The sequence below is a fragment of the Leucoraja erinacea genome, chromosome 18, assembly GCF_028641065.1.
Source record: "Leucoraja erinacea ecotype New England chromosome 18, Leri_hhj_1, whole genome shotgun sequence".
In the NCBI taxonomy this organism is placed as follows: domain Eukaryota; kingdom Metazoa; phylum Chordata; class Chondrichthyes; order Rajiformes; family Rajidae; genus Leucoraja; species Leucoraja erinaceus.
In genome coordinates, this window is record NC_073394.1 from 2,320,125 (window position 1) to 2,339,359 (window position 19,235).

Below are 19,235 nucleotides of genomic sequence, written 5' to 3' on the forward strand. Positions count from 1 at the left end.
AACACCATTGATCAAGCATGTGAACCAACAAAATACCAGATTTTTGGAGTCTACAGATTTTTGGTTATTAATTGCTGGAACTCCATTGGTGGGGAGAAGATCTCCAGCCATTTACACTGTTTCTCTTCCTGTTTTTTCCCGTTGGAATTCTCTCTGGCATTCCTGATGGGTGTTTTGATGATTTAGTATTTAAGAAAGAACTGCAGATGCTGGAAAAAAAAATCGAAGGTAGACAAAAATGCTGGAGAAACTCAGCGGGCGAGGCAGCATCTATGGAGCGAAGGAATAGGCAACGTTTCGGGTCGAGACCCTTCTTCAGACTGATGTCACGGGGGGGTGGGAAAAATAAGGGAAGAGGCGGAGACAGTAGGCTTTGTGGGAGAGCTGGGAAGGGGGAGGGGGGAAAGCAAGGACTATCTAAAATTAGAGAAGTCAATGTTCATACCGCTGGGGTGTAAACTACCTATAGTTCAGTTGAGTGTAGTGTAGTTTAGTGTAATTTAATTTAGTTTAGTTTAGAGAAACAGCGCGGAAACAGGCCCTTCAGCCCACCGAGTCCACACCGACCAGCGATCCCCGCACACTAACACTATCCCACACACACTAGACACAGTTTACAATTATACCTAGCCAATTAACCAACAAACCTGCGTGTCTTTGGAGTGCGGGAGGAAACCGGAGCGCCCTTAAACCCCACTATCCTATCTGCCTCCACCACCACCTCCAGCAGCTCGTTCCAGGCACCCACCACCCTCAGTGTAAAAAATATTTACCCCGCACATCTCCTTTGCCCCCCCCCCCACCTTAAAACTAGTATTTGATATTTCCATCCTGGTTTAAGAGTTCTGTCTTCCCTAATACAATACAATACAATACAATACAATACCTTTATTTGTCATTTGAACCTCACATGAGGTTCAAACGAAATGTAGTTTCTGCAGCCATACGATACAATAAAAGAACCAAAACACACACCAACACTATTCACATAAACATCCATCACAGTGGCTCTCCTCCTCACTGTGATGGAAGGCAAAGTTCTTGTCTCTCCCCTGCACTCCATTTCCCTCCCGAAGTCGAGGTCAAAGCCCCCGGCGGGCGCTAGTCCGCGGCAAATTAAGGCCGCGCCGGGGCGTTGTAGGGCCCCCCTCCAGGTCACTCTCAACCCCGCAATTCGGGCTGGAGAATCCATGCCTCGATAATTTTATACACTTAGTTGAGATTAGTTTAGGTATTGCACATGTTTAATCAATAATTTTATTATTAATGTTTAATGTATTATGTGTCATTCCTAACTGTAACTGTGTGTCATGTTGTCACTTGCGGGCGGAGCACCAAGGCAAATTCCTTGTATGTGAATACTTGGCCAACAAACTTATTCATTCATTCACTTCTATCAGGTCTCCCAGGGTTCCAGCACTCCAGAGAAAACAATCCGAGTCTGTCCAACCTCTCACTGTGGCTGATACCCCCCGAATCCAGGCATCCTCTCCAAAGCCTCCACATCCTTCCTATAATGGGGTCGACCAGAACTGCACACAATACTCATGTCACAGAATGATACAGCATGGAAACAGGCCCTTCAGCCCAACTTGCCCACACCGGCCAACATGTCCCAGCTACACTAGTCCCATCTGCCCATGTTTGGTCCCTATCCCTCCAAACCTGTCCTATCCATGTACCTGTCTAACTGTTTCTTAAACGATGGGGCAGTCCCAGCCTCAACTACCTCCTCCGGCAGCTCGTTCCATAGACCCACCACCCTCTGTGTGAAAATGTTACCTCTCGGATTCCCTTCACCTTGAACCTGTGTCCTCTGGTCCTCGATTCCCCTACTCTGGGCAAAAGACTCTGTGCAGCTACCCTATTCCTCTCATGATTTTATACACCTCTATAAGATCACCCCTCATCCTCCTGCGCTCCAGGGAATAGAGACCCAGCCTGCGTAACCTCTGCCCTACTCTGGGCAGGAGACTCTGTGCATCTTCCTGATCAATTCCTCTCATCATTTTACACTTCAAAATGCGGCCTGACAGAAATCCTACAAAATTGCATCCTAACTCCTAGACATATATTCTGCACTATGAGGCCACGCATACCATACATGCAGCCTAGCCGAGGTTTATATCAAATGGGGAATAATGATGAAGTCTGATGTTCGTCAGGTGGTATTGATGTACTGTAATTACACTTCATTGTTGATTCAATAGTGGTCCACTCAGTCTAAATAAGCTGCTTCATAATGCCAAGGTGATACTCGATGCTGAAACATCTCATGAACTGAATATTTAATTCCCTCCTGCGCAATAGGTGGAGGATTATGATAACAGCTCATATAACGTCATTGGGAAGATTAATTTAATTAAGAGATACAGCGCGGAAACAGGCCCTTCGGCCCAACAAGGGGCCACACACACAGTTTAAGAATAAGGGGTAAGCCATTTAGAACGGAGATGAGGAAACACTTTTTCCCACAGAGAGTGGTGAGTCTGTGGAATTCTCTGCCTCAGAGGGCGGTGGAAGCCGGTTCTCTGGATACTTTCAAGAGAGAGCTAGTTAGGGCTCTTAAAGATAGCGGATTCAGAGGCCACAGTTCATTGGCTATATTTAAGAGGGAGTTAGATGTGGCCCTTGTGGCTAAAGGGATCAGGGGGTATGGAGAGAAGGCAGGAACAGGATACTGAGTTGGATGATCAGCCATGATCATATTGAATGGCGGTGCAGGCTTGAAGGGCCGAATGGCCTCCTCCTGCACCTATTGCCTATTGTCTATTGTTTATTGTCTAAGTCCGTGCCGACCAGCGATCCCCACACACTAACACTATCCTACACACACTAGGGACAATTTACACTTACATTATACCATGCCAATTAACCTACAAACCTGTACGTCTTTGGAGTGTGGGAGGAGACACAGAAGATCTCGGAGAAAACCCACGCAGGTCACGGGGAGAACGTGCAAACTCCATACAGACAGCACCGGTAGTCGGGATGGAACCCGGGTCTGTGGCGCCGTGAGGCAGCGACTCTACCGCTGCGCCACCGTGGCTTCCAAGTTTCAAGTTGACTGTCAACGTGCATTGCAATTATAAGAGTTAATTCCACGCTCCTGTAGCTGAGGGTTGGAGAGGCAATGTCACACTACAATGTTACCCTGCACTGCAGTAGGTGTAAAAATATCCACCAACGCCATTGTGTATTTAACACAGAAATCACAGCCTAATTATAAGCGCAGCGTCTGAACAGTGGCAGTGAAACATTTCACAGCTTTTATGTTCGTACCTTTAATAACCTAAAACTCTGAAGCTGACATGGTTTTCCCTGACGAACAGCAACACGGTTTATTTTTAAATTCCCTTTAAGAAGTTGAGCCAAGATCTATGGAAGTATATCGGGTAGTCAGGGAATGTGATGTTTAGTTTGTTAATTGCCGAGTTTGTACCATCTGTCTGTGGCGATATCTATCCCCGCGTTTAGGTGAAAGACTGCATGTGTGATTGGCTGCACGGTGGCGCAGCGGTAGAGTTGCTGCCTTACAGCGCTTGCAACGCCGGAGACCCGGGTGCTGTCTGTACGGAGTTTGCACGCTCTCCCCGTGACCTGCGTGGGTTTTCTCCGAGATCTCCGGTTTCCTCCCACACTCCAATGACGTACGGGCTTGTAGGTTAATTGGCTTGGTGTAAATGTAAATTGTCCCTACCGTGTGTAGGATAGTGTTAGTGTGCGGGGATCGCTGGTCGGTGCGGACTCGATGGGCCGAAGGGCCTGTTTCCGTGCTGTGACTCTAAACTGAACGAAAAAGTGCTGGAGTAACTCAGCGGGTCAGGCAGCATGTGTGGAGGACATGGATAGGTGACGTTTCACAGAGTGCTGGAGTAACTCAGCGGGTCAGGCAGCATCTGTGGAGAACATGGATAGGTGACGTTTCACAGAGTGCTGGAGTAACTCAGCGGGTGCAGCAGCATCTATGGAGCTAAGGAAATAGGTAACGTTTCGGGCCGAAACCCTTCCGGGTTTCGGCCCGAAACGTTGCCTATTTCCAGAAGGGTTTCGGCCCGAAACGTTGCCTATTTCCTTAGCTGCATAGATACTGCTGCACCATAACTCAGCGGGTCAGGCAGCATCTGTGGAGAACATGGATAGGTGACGTTTCACAGAGTGCTGGAGTAACTCAGTGGGGCAGGCAGCATCTGCGGAGAACGTGGATAGGTGACGTTTCACAGAGTGCTGGAGTAATTCAGCGGGTGCAGCAACATCTGTGGAGAACACAGATAGGTGACGTTTCACAGAGTGCTGGAGTAACTCAGCGGGTCAGGCAGCATCTGTGGAGAACATGGATAGGTGACGTTTCACAGAGTGCTGGAGTAACTCAGTGGGTCAGGCAGCATCTGTGGAGAACATGGATAGGTGACGCTATGGGTTGGGACCCTTCTCTATCCCAGTTGTGGGGGTGGGGGGGGGGGGAGAGTAGAGGGGAGAGGCAGGTTAAAGAATGATAGGTAATAGGTGCACACAGGCAAGGCAGGTGTTTGATAGGCAGATAGAGTCATAGAGCGATACAGTGTGGAATCAGGCCCTTCGGCCCAACTTGCCCGTACCGGCCAACGATGTCCCAGCTACACTAGTCCCACCTGCCTGCGCTTGGTCCATATCCCTCCAAACCTGTCCTATCCATGTACCTGTCTAAATGCCCTGTTCCACTTGCAGATTTTTTCGGCGACTGCTGGCATCATTGTCTGATGTATCTGGTCACCGAACGTGAGTTTGACGCGCGGCGTTTTTTCGAGTGTCGCAACATTTTTTTTGTCCACGCTGCATTTTTAAATGTCCAAAATCGGCGACCCTGATAGGTCAGTCAATGACGTTGGCATTCGCCGAAAAGAAATCGGCAAGAGGGACAGGCCCTTTACTGTTTCTTGAAGATTTGGATAGTCCCAGCCTCGATTACCTCCTCTGGCAGCTCGTTCCATGCGCCCACCGCCCTTTGTGTGGAGAGTTGGAACAAAGGCCAGCGATAAAAGCAGAAGGTGTGAGAGGTGTGAATAGAGAGGGATCTACAGGGAGCTCAAGTCATCTGTCATTCATGCCAGCTGAAGTTCACTAGTTCAACAGTTCTTGACTGTCATGTCTGCACAGCGCAACACTTTAGCACCAACCACAAATGCATCGTCACCATACTTTAGTTTAAAGATACAACCAGTCCGCGCCGACCAGCGATCCCCGCACACTAACACTATCCTACACACACTAGGGGTCATTTTACACATTTACACCAAGCCAATTAACCTACAAACCTACAAGTCTTTGGACAGTGGGTTGAAACCGAAGGTCTCGGAGAAAACCCACGCTGGTCACGGGGAGAACGTACAAACTCCGCACAGACAGCTCCCGTAGTCAGGATCGAACCCGGGTCTCTGGGGTTGTTAGGCAGTAACTCTACCGCTGCACCAACGGGCCCCCCCCCCCCCCCATCATTGATTTGGAAATTGCCTTTCCAAACTTTGTGGTCTCGTTTAGAGTCACAGACTGATACAGTGTGGAAACAGGCCCTTCGGCCCAACTTGCCCACACCGGCCAACAATGTCCCAGCTACACTAGTCCCACCTGTATGTGTTTGGTCCATATCCCTCCAAACCTGTCCCACCCATGTACCTGTCTAACTGTTTCTTAAATGTTGGGATCGTCCCAGCCTCAACTACCTCCTCTGGCAGCTCGTTCCATACACCCACCACCCTCTGTATGAAAATGTTACCCCTTAGATTCCCATTAAATCTTTTCCCCTTCCCCTTGAACCTATGTCCTCTGGTCCACGATTATCCTACTCTGGGCAAGAGACTCTGATCGTCTCATGATTTTATACACCTCTATAAGATCACCCCTCATCATCCTGCGCTGCAAGGAGTCCCAGCCTACTCAACCTCTCCCTATAGCTCACACCCTCTAGTCCTGGCAACATCCTCGTAAATCTTCTCTGTACTCTTTCCAGCTTGGCAACATCTTTCCTGTAGCTCGGTGCCCAGAACTGAACACAATACTCTAAATGTGGCCTCACTAATGAGCTTTGCATTGCAAAAAAAATTTTTTTTCACATTAATAATAATAATATCAAAACTCTGCTATACCTGTCCGGGATCTAGTCTAGGAACCTAAAGTCATTACTTTTCATTTTAGAAACATAGAAAATAGGTGCAGGAGTAGGCCATTCGGCCCTTCGAGCCAGCACCGCCATTCAATGTGATCATGGCTGATCATCCCCAATCAGTACCCCGTTCCTGCTTTGACCCCATATCCCATGATTGCATTGGCCCTAACAGCTATATCAGACTCAGCCTCCAAATTTTTCATATGCACTGGAAGTTGTAGGCTTGGCTAATTTGGTAACTTGTGAAACTTAATTACACGGTGCTGTCTTGTTCATAATGCTTACAATTTTGGACAGGTACAGTGTGCTACGGTGAAGAGAGAATCATAGCTTGCCAGCTCCCAGGACTTCCTCTCCTGAAGACCCGTCCTTGGAAAGCAGCAATTACCAGCGACCCTGTGCTGGATGTGGTGCAGTGATGCCTTCACTGGCGGCAGTGAGTGGGCAACCACTCGGCAAGTGCAGTTCAACGCCGGGACATCCAGTCATCCACTATAAAGACAGATCAGTTTTTTATTAATCATAGTTTCCCGAGGTGTTGGTGGGCCTAACTCAATGAAACGCCAGTGAAGAGAAATGTCCTCTCGATAACCCCAATGATACACTTGCATCCACAGGATTCGGTTTTTATTTTAAGAGCTTCTTCTTCTTGAGTATGGCATGCACAGCCTAAAGTTGTAAGACAACATGTTCTGTAAGACAACCTATTCTTGCCATGGAGGGAGTACAGTAAAGGTTCACCAGACTGATTCCTGGGATGGCAGGACTTTAATATGAAGAAAGACTGGATAGACTCGGCTTTGAGAATAGGGAAGATTCAAACAAGAGGACATGACTTCAGAATTAAGGGACAGAAGTTTAGGGGTAATATGAGGGGGGAACTTCTTTACGCAGAGAGTGGTAGCGGTGTGGAATGAGCTCCCAGTGGAAGTGGTGGAGGCAGGTTCATTGGTATCATTTAAAAATAAATTGGATAGGCATATGGATGAGAAGGGAATGGAGGGTTATGGTATGAGTGCAGGCAGGTGGGACTAAGGGGAAAAAAAAAATTTGTTCGGCACGGACTTGTAGGGCCGAGATGGCCTGTTTCCGTGCTGTAATTGTTATATGGTTATATGTTATATATGGCTTGTACTCGCTAGAATTTAGAAGATTGAGGGGGGATCTTATAGAAACGTACAAAATTCTTAACGGGTTGGACAGGCTAGATGCACCTGCACCTAATTTCTATGTTTCTATGTTTCTATGATTGTTCCCGATGTTGGGGAAGTCCAGAACAAGGGGCCACACACAGTTTAAGGATAAGGGGGAAGTCTTTAAGGACCGAGATGAGAAAAAAAAAATTCACACAGAGAGTGGTGAATCTGTGGAATTCTCTGCCACAGAAGGTAGTTGAGGCCACAGTTCATTGGCTATATTTAAGAGGGAGCTAGATGTGGCCCTTGTGGCTAAAGGGATCAGGGGGTATGGAGAGAAGGAGGGCGGGAGGGGCGGGTGCAGGTGCAGCAGGCAGTAAAGAAAGCGAATGGTATGTTAGCTTTCATTGCCCCTCCCCCACCTCCACATCAGCCTGAAGAAGGGTCTCGACCCGAAACGTCACCTATTTCCTTTGCTCCATCGATGCCCCCTCACCCGCTGTGTTTCTCCGGCATTTCTGACCATATGAGAAGCTTCATCAGCTAAAAAAAGCCCCAACACGTTGACGATTGTCTCACCAGGTGGCAGTGTAATCCATAATCATCAACTGTACATTTATACACGTTTACATCCTGAATTATACAATTCAAATCTTTTATTTTCCGTGTAAAACTTGCTATTAGTTTAGTTTAGTTTTGAGATGCAGCGTGGAAACGGGCCCTTCGGCCCACCGAGTCCGTGCCGACCAGCGATCCCCGCACACTAAACGGCCTGTCCCACTTAGGCGATTTTTTGGACGACTAAAGGCGACTGGTCCAAAATGTTCAACTTTGACATTTTTGCAACGTGTACAACACTGGCGACAATTTTCGCTGTCGTAGGTTGTCACCAGGTGTTGTAGGTGAATTCCATTAACACTAGTCCCTGGCAGTCTCCTAAAGAGTCTCCTAAGTGGGACATGCCCTTAACAATATCCTACACACACTAGGGACAACTTAAAAATAACGTAAGACAATTAGCCGACAAACCCCCGCGTCTTTGGAGTGTGGGAGGAAACCGGATTACCACAATATTCCTGACCCAAAACGTCACCTATCCATGTTCTCCACAGATGCTGCCTGACCCGCTGAGATACTCCAGCACTCTGTGAAACGTCACCTATCCGTGTTCTCCACTGATGCTGCCTGACCCGCTGAGTTACTCCAGCACTCTGTGTCTATCTTGAAGGTTTGACGTAGTCACGGAGCAAGAATTCAACTATCCAGGGAAAGCTACTGAAGCAGCTTCACTGTATAAACTTTGGGCCAACTTTTACCAACAAACTTTAATAAGATGCTTCCACTCAACTCTCTCTGCAGCTCTGTGAAGAAGCACACAGGGTTTTGAATGTAAATGTGATTATCAGAGGTTTCGGTCGGAGGTGACCTGTTCTTGCTAACAACACAGCAAAGATAATCCACCCCTCTCTGTGCCTGCCTGTGTGTGTCTCTCTAGCACGCTGGTCTCAGAGAGGAGCAGCAATTAGCACAGCTGTTTCCCAGTGACAGGGAGCCAGGTTCACACTGACCTCTGGTGCGGTCCGATGTGGCATTATTTAACTGTGTGTGTTTGTGCAGGGAGCTCGCCCCTGCTAAATATGTTCTGGGCATTTAATTAGCAAACTTAGTGTAGGCATGCTGAAAGAAAGTTGGCAGGTGAGAGAGAGAGAGAGAGAGAGAGAGAGTGTGTGAGAGGCAGGCTGAGAGAAGAGGGGCAGAAAGAGGGGTGAGAGAGAGAGAGAGGAGGGGAGAGATAAACGGGGAGAGGAGAGATAGAGGGCGAGACAGGAGGGGAGAGGAGGGGGAGAGGGTAGTGAGAGAGAGATAGACGAGGGGAGAGAGGGGGAGGGGAGTGAGAGAGAGAGGAGGGGAGAGGGAGAGAGAAGGGAACAGATAGATAAGGGAAGGAGAGAGAGGAGGAGAAAGAGAGAGGGAGAGAGAGAGAGAGAGAGAGAGAGAGGAAAGAGGGGAGACAGAGCGAGGAGAGGAGAGGAAGAGAGAGAGAGGTAGAGAGAGGGGGAGAGGGGAGAGGGAGAGAATGGGGAGAGAGGAGAGGGAGAGATGGGGAGAGTGAGCGAGAAAGGGGAACGGAGGGAGAGAGGAGAGGAGAGGGAGAGAGAGAAGGAGAGAGAGAGGAGAGAGGGAGAGAGGAGGGAAGAACAGGAAAGAGAGAGAGTGAGAGAGAGAGGGGAGAGGGAGAGAGAGAGAGAGGGAGAGGAGAGGAGGGAAGGAGAGAGGAAGGGAAAGAGAAAGGACAAAAGTAGATAATGCAATGGGAGGAGGGGAGAGAGAGAGAGAAGAAGAGAGAGAGAGGAGAGAGAAAGAGGGAGACGGGGGAGAGGAGAGAAGAGATCGCAGGGAGAAAGGGGAGAGAGAGGAGAGAGAGAGGAGAGAGAAAAGAAAGAGAAGAGAGAGAGGGGGAGAAGGAGAGAGAGAAGAGAGAGAGAGAGAAAGAAGAAGAAGAAGAGAAGAGAAGAAGAGGGGGAAAAGAAAAGGGAGAGGGGGAGAGAGAAAGAGGGGAGAGAGAGAAAAGAGGAAGGAAAGAGAGAAAGGGGAGGAGAGAGGAGAGAAAAAGAGGAAAGAGGGGAGAGATGAGAGAGGGGAAAAGAGAGAGAGAGAGAAGGGGAGGAGAAAGAGAGAGAGAGGAAAGAGAAGGGAGAAGGGGAGGAGAAGATAGAGAAGAGAGAAGGAGGAGAGACGAGAGGGAGAGACGAAGAGAGAAGAGAGAAGAGAGAAGAGAGAGGAGGAGAGGGAAGAGAAAAGAAAGAGAGAGAGAGAGAGAGAGGGGAGAGAGAGAAAGAGATCGAGATAGGAAGAAAGCAAGAGAGCGAGAGAGAGAGAGCGAGGGAGAGAGAGAGGGGGGGAAAGACAGAGGAAGAGAGAGGGAGAGGGAGAAAGAGAGGGAGAGGGGGGGAGAGAGAGAGAGGGAGAGAGAGAGAAAAGAGAGAAGGGAGGAGGAGAAGAGAGAAAAGAGAGAGAGAGAGAGAAAGAGAAAGAGAAAGAGAGAGAGGAAGAGAGGAGAAAGAGGGAGAGAGAGAGAAAGAAGGAAAAAGAGAGGAAAGACAGAGGAAAGAGAGGGAGGGAGAGAGGAAAGAGAGAGGAAAGAGAGAGAGAGGAGAGAGAGAGAGAGGAAGGAGAGAGAGAGGAGAAGAGAGAGGAAAAACAAAAGAGGAGAGAAGAAGGCGGAGCGGGAGAGAAAGAGGAAAGAAAAAGAGGAGAACAAAAAAAATAAAAAAAAAAAAAAGAAAGAGAGAGAAAGAAAGAAAGAGAAAAAGAAAGAAAAAGAGAAAGAGAGAGAGAGGGAGAGGGAAAGAGAGAGGGTGTGAATTGGAGGGAATGGGGAATGAGACAAGGAGGGGTTGATGGGATTAGCGTAGAGGTGGCACGGTGGCGCAGCGGTAGAGTTGTTGCCTTACTGCGCTTGCAGCGCCGGAGACCCGGGTTCGATCCCCACTACGGGCGCTGTCTGTACGGAGTTTGCACGTTCTCCCCGTGACCTGCGTGGGTTTTCTCCGAGATCTTCGGTTTCCTCCCACACTCCAAAGACGTGCAGGTTTGTAGGTTAATTGGCTTGGTGTAGGTGTAAATTGTCCCCAGTGTGTGTAGGATAGTGTTAGTGTGCGGGGATCGCTGGTCAGTGTGGACTCGATGGGCCGAAGGGCCTGTTTCTGTGCTGTATCTCTGATCTAAACAAAATGCTCCAGGTAATTTTTTATCTCTTTCATAACAAGAGAGATAGAAACTCATTCCATCCCAAAAGAGTAATGCCCCTGTCCCACTTCGGAAACCTGAACGGAAACCTCTGGAGACTTTGCGCCCCACCCAAGGTTTCCGTGCAGTTCCCGGAGGTTGCAAGTAGTTGCCGGACGTTGCAGGTAGTGGAAGCAGGTGGGGAGACTGACAAAAACCTCCGGGAACCGCACGGAAACCTTGGGTGGGGCGCAAAGTCTCCAGAGGTTTCCGTTCAGGTTTCCTAAGTGGGACAGGGACATTACAATTTGCACACCTGGCCATTGACTCCATCTACACCTCACGCTGCCTCGGCAAGGCCAGCAGCATCATCAAGGACCAGTCTCACACCCGGTCACTCCCTCTTCTTCCCTCTCCCATCGGGCAAGAGGTACAGAAGTGTGAAAACAAACGCACACACGTCCAGATTCAGGGACAGTTCCTTCCCGGCTGTTATTGCCATAGAGGGAGTGCAGAGAAGGTTCACCAGACTGATTCCTGGGATGTCAGGACTGTCTTATGAAGAAAGACTGGATAGACTTGGTTTATACTCTCTAGAATTTAGAAGATTGAGAGGGGATCTTATAGAAACTTACAAAATTCTTAAGGGGTTGGACAGGCTAGATGCAGGAAGATTGTTCCCGATGTTAGGGAAGTCCAGGACAAGGGGTCACAGCTTAAGGATAAAGGGGAAATCCTTTAAAACCGAGATGAGAAGAACTTTTTTCACACAGAGAGTGGTGAATCTCTGGAACTCTCTGCCACAGAGGGTAGTTGAGGCCAGTTCATTGGCTATATTTAAGAGGGAGTTAGATGTGGCCCTTGTGGCTAAGGGGATCAGGGGGTATGGAGGGAAGGCAGGTACGGGATACTGAGTTGGATGATCAGCCATGATCATATTGAATGGCGGTGCAGGCTCGAAGGGCCGAATGGCCTACTCCTGCACCTAATTTCTATGTTTCTATGTTATCAGGCAACTGAACCGTCCTCTCACCAACTAGAGAGCGGTCCTGACCTCCCATCCACCTCATTGGAGACCCTCGTACTATCTTTGATTGGACTTTACCTTGCACTAGACGTTATTCCCTTTATCCTGTATCTGTACACTGTGGACGGATAGATTGTGATCATGTGTTGTCTTTCCGCTGGCTGGATATCACGCAACAAACAAGCTTTTCACTGTAGCTTGCTGCAGCTCAACTAATTAACTTTATGAAGCTGGTTCACGGGATGAACGGATTGGAGGCAACGTACAAATCCCGTACCGACATCGCCCATCGTCGGGATCGAACCTCGGTCCCCGTCACAGTGAGGCAGCAACTTCACCCTCCGCCACCATGCTGACCTACCAGGGGCAGCTAGATCAGCCATACTCGATGACTGATCTTGACACTACTGCAGTTGTACAGGGTCTTGGTGAGACCACACCTGGAGTATTGTGTACAGTTTTGGTCTCCAAATCTGAGGAAAGACATTCATGCCATAGAGGGAGTACAGAGAAGGTTCACCAGACTGATTCCTGGGATGTCAGGACTTTCATATGAAGAAAGACTGGATAGACTCGGCTTGTACTCGGTAGAATTTAGATCGAGGGGGGATCTTATAGAAACTTACAAAATTCTTAAGGGGTTGGACAGGCTAGATGCAGGAAGATTGTTCCCGATGTTGGGGAAGTCCAGAACAAGGGGTCACAGTTTAAGGATAAGAGGGAAATCTTTTAGGACCGAGATGAGAAAATCATTTTTTACGCAGAGAGTGGTGAATCTGTGGAATTGTCTGCCACAGAAGGTAGTTGAGGCCACAGTTCATTGGCTATATTTAAGAGGGAGTTAGATGTGGCCCTTGTGGCTAAAGGGATCAGGGGGCATGGAGAGAAGGCAGGGATGGGATACTGAGTTGGATGATCAGCCATGATCATATTGAATGGCAGTGCAGGCTCGAAGGGCCGAATGGCCTACTCCTGCACCTATTTTCTATGTTTCTATAATTGATTGTAGACTTTAGGAGAGCTCCCCCTCCCCTCACCCCACTCACCATCAACAACACCACAGTCACATCTGTAGAGACTTTTAAGTTCCTGGGAACCATCATCTCCAAGGGCCTTAAGTGGGGGGCTACCATTGTCTCCACAGTCAAAAAGGCACAACAGAGGATGTACTTCCCACACAGCTGAGGAAGCACAATCTGCCACAGGCAATGATGGTCCAATTCTACACGGCCATCGTAGAGTCTGTCCTCACCTTCTCCATCATGGTCTGGTTTGGCTCAGCCACCAAGCACGACATCCGGAGGCTGCAGCGAATCGTCCGATCAGCTGAGAAGGTTATTGGCTGCAACCTTCCCTCCATTGATGAACTGTACATTGCAAGGGCCAGGAAGCGAGCGGGCAAGATCATCTCTGACCCCTCTCACCCTGGCCACAAACTCTTTGAATCACTTCCCTCTGGAAGGCGACTCCGGACTGTCAAAGCTGCCACAGCCAGACATAAAAACTGTTTCTATCCGTCTAGCTCTACTCAACAGCCAAAAATCTGTAGCCTCCTTTTTGCTCTAGTATTTTATTTTATTCACATGTTTAATCAATTATGTTTTATTATTAATGTTTAATGTTTAATGTACCATTCCTAACTGTCACTGTATGTCATGTTGTCACTTGCGGTTGGAGCACCAAGGCAAATTCCTTGTATGTGAATACTTGGCCAATAAACCTTTTCATTCATTGAACGGCAGTGTGGACTCAATGGGCCGAATGGACTAATTCTGCTCCTGGGGCTGATGAACCCGTTGAGTTACTCCAGCACTATGTGTCGCAGCATCTGCATTTCCTTGTCTCTGTAGACTTGGGGTCATCAGAAGGGCACGTGAATGAGACCTCTCCATGTTTTTACCGAGGCACGTGACCAGACGCCTCCTGGACAGCGACATCATCAAGGTCAACAAACGTACAACGCCATTCGTCAAAGGCACGCCCTCTGGGAGACAGGTAGTCCAAGCTGTAACCAGCGATTTATTACAAAACTCCGCGCTTTGATTCTCATTATTATCCATATTTTAACATTAGGAGATTAATGAATATTGTATATACAGCATCAAATAAAACCCCAGAATGTGTAATTTCACTAGATGCTGCGAAGGCGTTTGATAGATTAGAATGGGAATACTTATTCAATACACTTGAAAAATATAAGATTGGTCCAGAATTTATTTCTTGGATCAAGTTGATTCTCAATGAACTTCACCGTATCATATCAGGGCCGGTCTCACAGCCAGTGGATGTTGTGTAGGTGTACGCTCTGTTGTAAAGTAGGATGTGCGTGTGTGTGTTCAGTTATCCCCCTGTGGGTAAGAATACACATTCCTCCCCTGCCCCATCCACTACAGAGACAGCTGCCACAACTTGGGAAACAGCATTACATCGCCATCGTGACGGACCAAAATAAACCCCGTCAGAAATGTATTTGAATTAATAATGCAAACCATATCCTCACCGCCAGCAGCAACCACACGCCTCGATCCGTGATCGATCTACTGTACTATCCACCTCATCGCGACCCACAGATGACACTTGACCGGACTTTGCTGGCTTTACCTTGCACTTGGCTGTGGGATTCTCTGCCTCAGGGGGCGGTGGAGACGGGTTCTCTGGATACTTTCAAACATAGAAACATAGAAACATAGAAATTAGGTGCAGGAGTAGAGGCCGTTCGGCCCTTCGAGCCTGCACCGCCATTCAATATGATCATGGCTGATCATCCAACTCAGTATCCCATACCTGCCTTCTCTCCATACCGTCTGATCCCCTTGGCCACAAGGGCCACATCTAACTCCCTCTTAAATATAGCCAATGAACTGGCCTCAACTACCCTCTGTGGCAGAGAGTTCCAGAGATTCACCACTCTGTGTGTGAAAAAAGTTATTCTCATCTCGGTTTTAAAGGATTTCCCCCTTTATCCTTAAGCTGTGACCCCTTGTCCTGGACTTCCCCAACAATCTTCCTGCATCTAGCCTGTCCAACCCCTTAAGAATTTTGTAAGTTTCTATAAGATCCCCCCTCAATCTCCTAAATTCTAGAGAGTATAAACCAAGTCTATCTTCAAGAGAGAGTTAGATAGGGCTCTTAAAGATAGTGGAGTCAGGGGATATGGGGAGAAGGCGGGAACGGGGTACTGATTGGGGATGTTCTGCCGCGATCACATTGAATGGGGCGGGAGATTGCAACCTTCACGTGGTCCACCCAATTTCGCCGAATACAATCAACCCGGCGTGCACAATCAAATAAGATCAAATAGAAATGCATTTCGTTGTCTCTGTACTGTACACTGACAATGACAATTAAAATTGAATCTGAATCTGAATCTGAGAACAAGTTGCCCTACGCAAGCAGAGGTAGCTCACATTGAATGGTAGTGCTGGCTCGAAGGGCCGATTGGTCTACTCCTGCACCCATTGTCTATTGTCTATTGTCTAACAGTACACTGTGAATGCATCGATAGTAATCATGTATTGTCTTTCCTCTGGCTGGTTAGCACGCAACAAAAGCTTTTCACTGTACCTCGGTACACGTGACAATAAACTAATCTGAAACTGTGGATCAAATGCCTTTCATTTCCCAAATATTCAATAGCAGGACAAAATATCATATTTTTATTCAAGGTAGACAAAAATGCTGGAGAAACTCAGCGGGTGAGGCAGCATCTATGGAGCGAAGGAATAGGTGACGTTTCGGGTTGAGACCCTTCTTCAGACTGACGTTGAGACCCTTCATCAGTCTGAAGAAGGGTCTCGACCCGAAACGTCACCTGTTCCTTCGCTCCATCGATGCCCCCTCACCTGCTGTGTTTCTCCGGCATTTCTGACCATATGAGAAGCTTCATCAGCTAAAAAAAACCCAATCTTTAACTCTTTGTGTGCTTCTAAGGAATTGATAGGACTTAACTTGTCTGTTAGGGTGTACAAAAACCAAAAGAGTGGACATCGGGTTTAATTTTTGAGAAAGAACTGCAGATGCTCGAAAAATCGAAGATAGACAAAAGTGCTGGAGGAACTCAGCGGGACAGGCAGCATCTACGGAGCGAAGGAATAGGTGGCGTTTCGGGTCGAGACATAGGTTTAAGGTGAGAGGGAGACATTTCAAAGGGGAGTCAGAGGAGTTGTTTTTTTTTCATACTGAGAATGGCTGATATCTGGAATGTTCTGCTAGAGGTGGTGGTGGAATCAGATACGATGATTACATTTAAGAGGCATTTAGACAGACACTTAAATAGATAAGGGTTAGGGTTTTACAGTCATAACGCATTCGGGTGGAATTAGTATACACATGGGGAAAGGGGTTAGCACGGACACGATGGGCCGAAGGGTCTATTTCTGTGTTGTTTACCTCAGTGATTCTTTGGTGGAAGTGGCTGAGCAAACTAACACACAGATTTGCCTAGTTTCTTCCCAGCTGTTATCAGGCAACTGAACCATCCCACCACAACCAGAGAGCGGTCCTGAACTACTATCTACCTCATTGGTGACCCTCGGACTATCCTTGATTGGAATTTCCTGGCTTCACCTTGCACTCTGGAGTTTAGAAGGATGAGAGGGATTCTCATTGAAACACATAAGATTATTAAGGGTTTGGACACGCTAGAGGCAGGAAACATGTTCCTGATGTTGGGGGAGTCCAGAACCAGGGGCCACACAGTTTAAGAATAAGGGGTAAGCCATTTAGAACGGAGACGAGGAAACACTTTTTTTTCACAGAGAGTTGCGAGTCTGTGGAATTCTCTGCCTCAGAGGGCGGTGGAGGCCGGTTCTCTGGATGCTTTCAAAAGAGAGCTAAATAGGGCTCTTAAAGATAGCTGAATATGATCATGGCTGATCATCCAACTCAGTATCCCGTACCTGCCTTCTCTCCATACCCCCTGATCCCCTTAGCCACAAGGGCCACATCTACCTCCCTCTTAAATATAGCCAATGAACTGGCCTCAACTACCCTCTGTGGCAGAGAGTTCCAGAGATTCACCACTCTCTGTGTGAAAAAAGTTCTCCTCATCTCGGTTTTAAAGGATTTCCCCCTTATCCTTAAGCTGTGACCCCTTGTCCTGGACTTCCCCAACATCAGGAGCAATCTTCCTGCATCTAGCCTGTCCAACCCCTTAAGAATTTTGTAAGTTTCTATAAGATCCCCCCTCAATCTCCTAAATTCTAGAGATTTCTAGAGAATTCTAGAAATTTTAAACTTTGCCCCTCTCATCTTAAAACTATAATGACACTACATAAATAGTTACAGATATTATTTAGTCCTCTCAGCCACCCCTGGGCAAAGTATAGATTGGTGTTGGATGGAGACAGAAAATAAATACCAGCCTTGCCTAACTTCAAGTTTTTTTTTCCCAGGAACAAACTGGGGCTCAAGGGCTTCACTGTTTATAGAAGGTTAGTCACAAAATGATTCCTGTTTGATTGTACAGGCAATGGCTTGGAGCAGACATTAACGGCAGAATAATCTATCAATTATATTCTCTGTTTGCTCAGGAAAACATTCCCCCACTTCCCAGAAGCAAGGCTTAAATAGAGAAACAGATGCTCGATTTATATTTGGATGTTTAATGGAACAGCAACAGTGAAACTTATGCAGTTGTTGGACAGGTGGGTGGTAGGCAGTAACCTTAGGATGACTTGTTTAAAGGGAAAACACACACAGAGTGCTGGAGCAACTCAGCGGGTCAGGCAGCATCTGTGGAGAATATGGATAGGTGACGTTTCACAGAGTGCTGGTGTAACTCAGAAGGTCAGGCAGCATCTGTGTGGTGAACATGGATAGGTGTTGTTTCACAGAGTGCTGGTGTAACTCAGCGGGTCAGGCAGCATCTGTGGAGAACATGGATAGGTGACGTTTCACAGAGTGCTGGAGTAACTCAGCGGGTCAGGCAGCATCTGTGGAGAGAAGGAATGGGTGACGTTTCGGGTCGAGACCCTTCTTCAGACTGATGTGGAGATGGGGGAGGGGCGGGAACCCGCCCCTCCCCCACCTCCACATCAGTCTGAAGAAGGGTCTCGACGTCAGTCTGAAGAAGGGTCGTCAGGTAGGCATCGTGGCATTTACACTAGCAACCCAGCCACTTCTCTGCCGGAGATGAGAACAAAAGTGGACACAGAGTGCTGGAGTAACTCAGCGGGTCAGGCAGCATCTGTGGAGAACATGGATAGGTGACGTTTCACAGAGTGCTGGAGTAACTCAATATGACCACGGCTGATCATCCACAATCAGTACCCCGTTCCTGCTTTCTCCCCATATCCCTTGATTCCGTTGGCCCTAAGAGCTAAGTCCAACTCTCTCTTGAAAAACATCCAGTGAACTGGCCTCCACCGCCACCTTTAGTTTAGTTTAGAGATACAGTGTGGAAACAGGCCCTTCGGCCCATCGGGTCAGCGCCGGCCAGCGATCCCCGCACACTAACACTATCCTATACCCATGAGGGACAATTTTTTAAAAACATTTACCAAGCCAATTAACCTACAAACCTGCACGTCTTTGCAGTGTGGGAGGAAACCGAAGATCTCGGAGAAAGGTCACGCAGATCATGGGGAGAACGTACAAACTCCGCACAGACAGCACCCGCAGTCGGGATCGAACCCGGGTCTCTGGCGCTGTGAGGCAGCAACTCTACCGCTGCGCCACCGTGACTGCCCGGTGGCAGAGAATCCCACAGATTCACGACTCTCTGGGTGAAAACGGTTTTTCCTCATCTCAGTCCTAAATGGCCAACCCCTTATTCTCCAAGTCTGTGGGACCCTCTGGTTCTGGACTCCCCCAACATGGGGGACATTTCTTATCGGCACAAGCAGTGACATGGGCGACATGCGCCTGATGTTCTATTCCTGGTTCTGAAAGCGAAGTAATATTGTAACATTTGCAAGAGCTTTGTAATGGTGCTAACGTCCATTTTCACCTCCGACGGCAGGGAACTGGCCCGTCTCCCATTACCCCTCTAAAGCCGAAACGTAAAAATATCAATGTAACGGATGCTGACGGCGTGACATCTCACTCTCTCCCCCACCAATCTATGGGCGTAAGAATATGTAGAAACTATCGTAACAGCCCAGCTGCTTGAAGCATTGTAAAATAAGTTACAGCTATGCAACGTATGGAGCACATGTTTCCGAGATAGTTACTGCCTGGCGGGTAGAGTTGAACCTGAGAT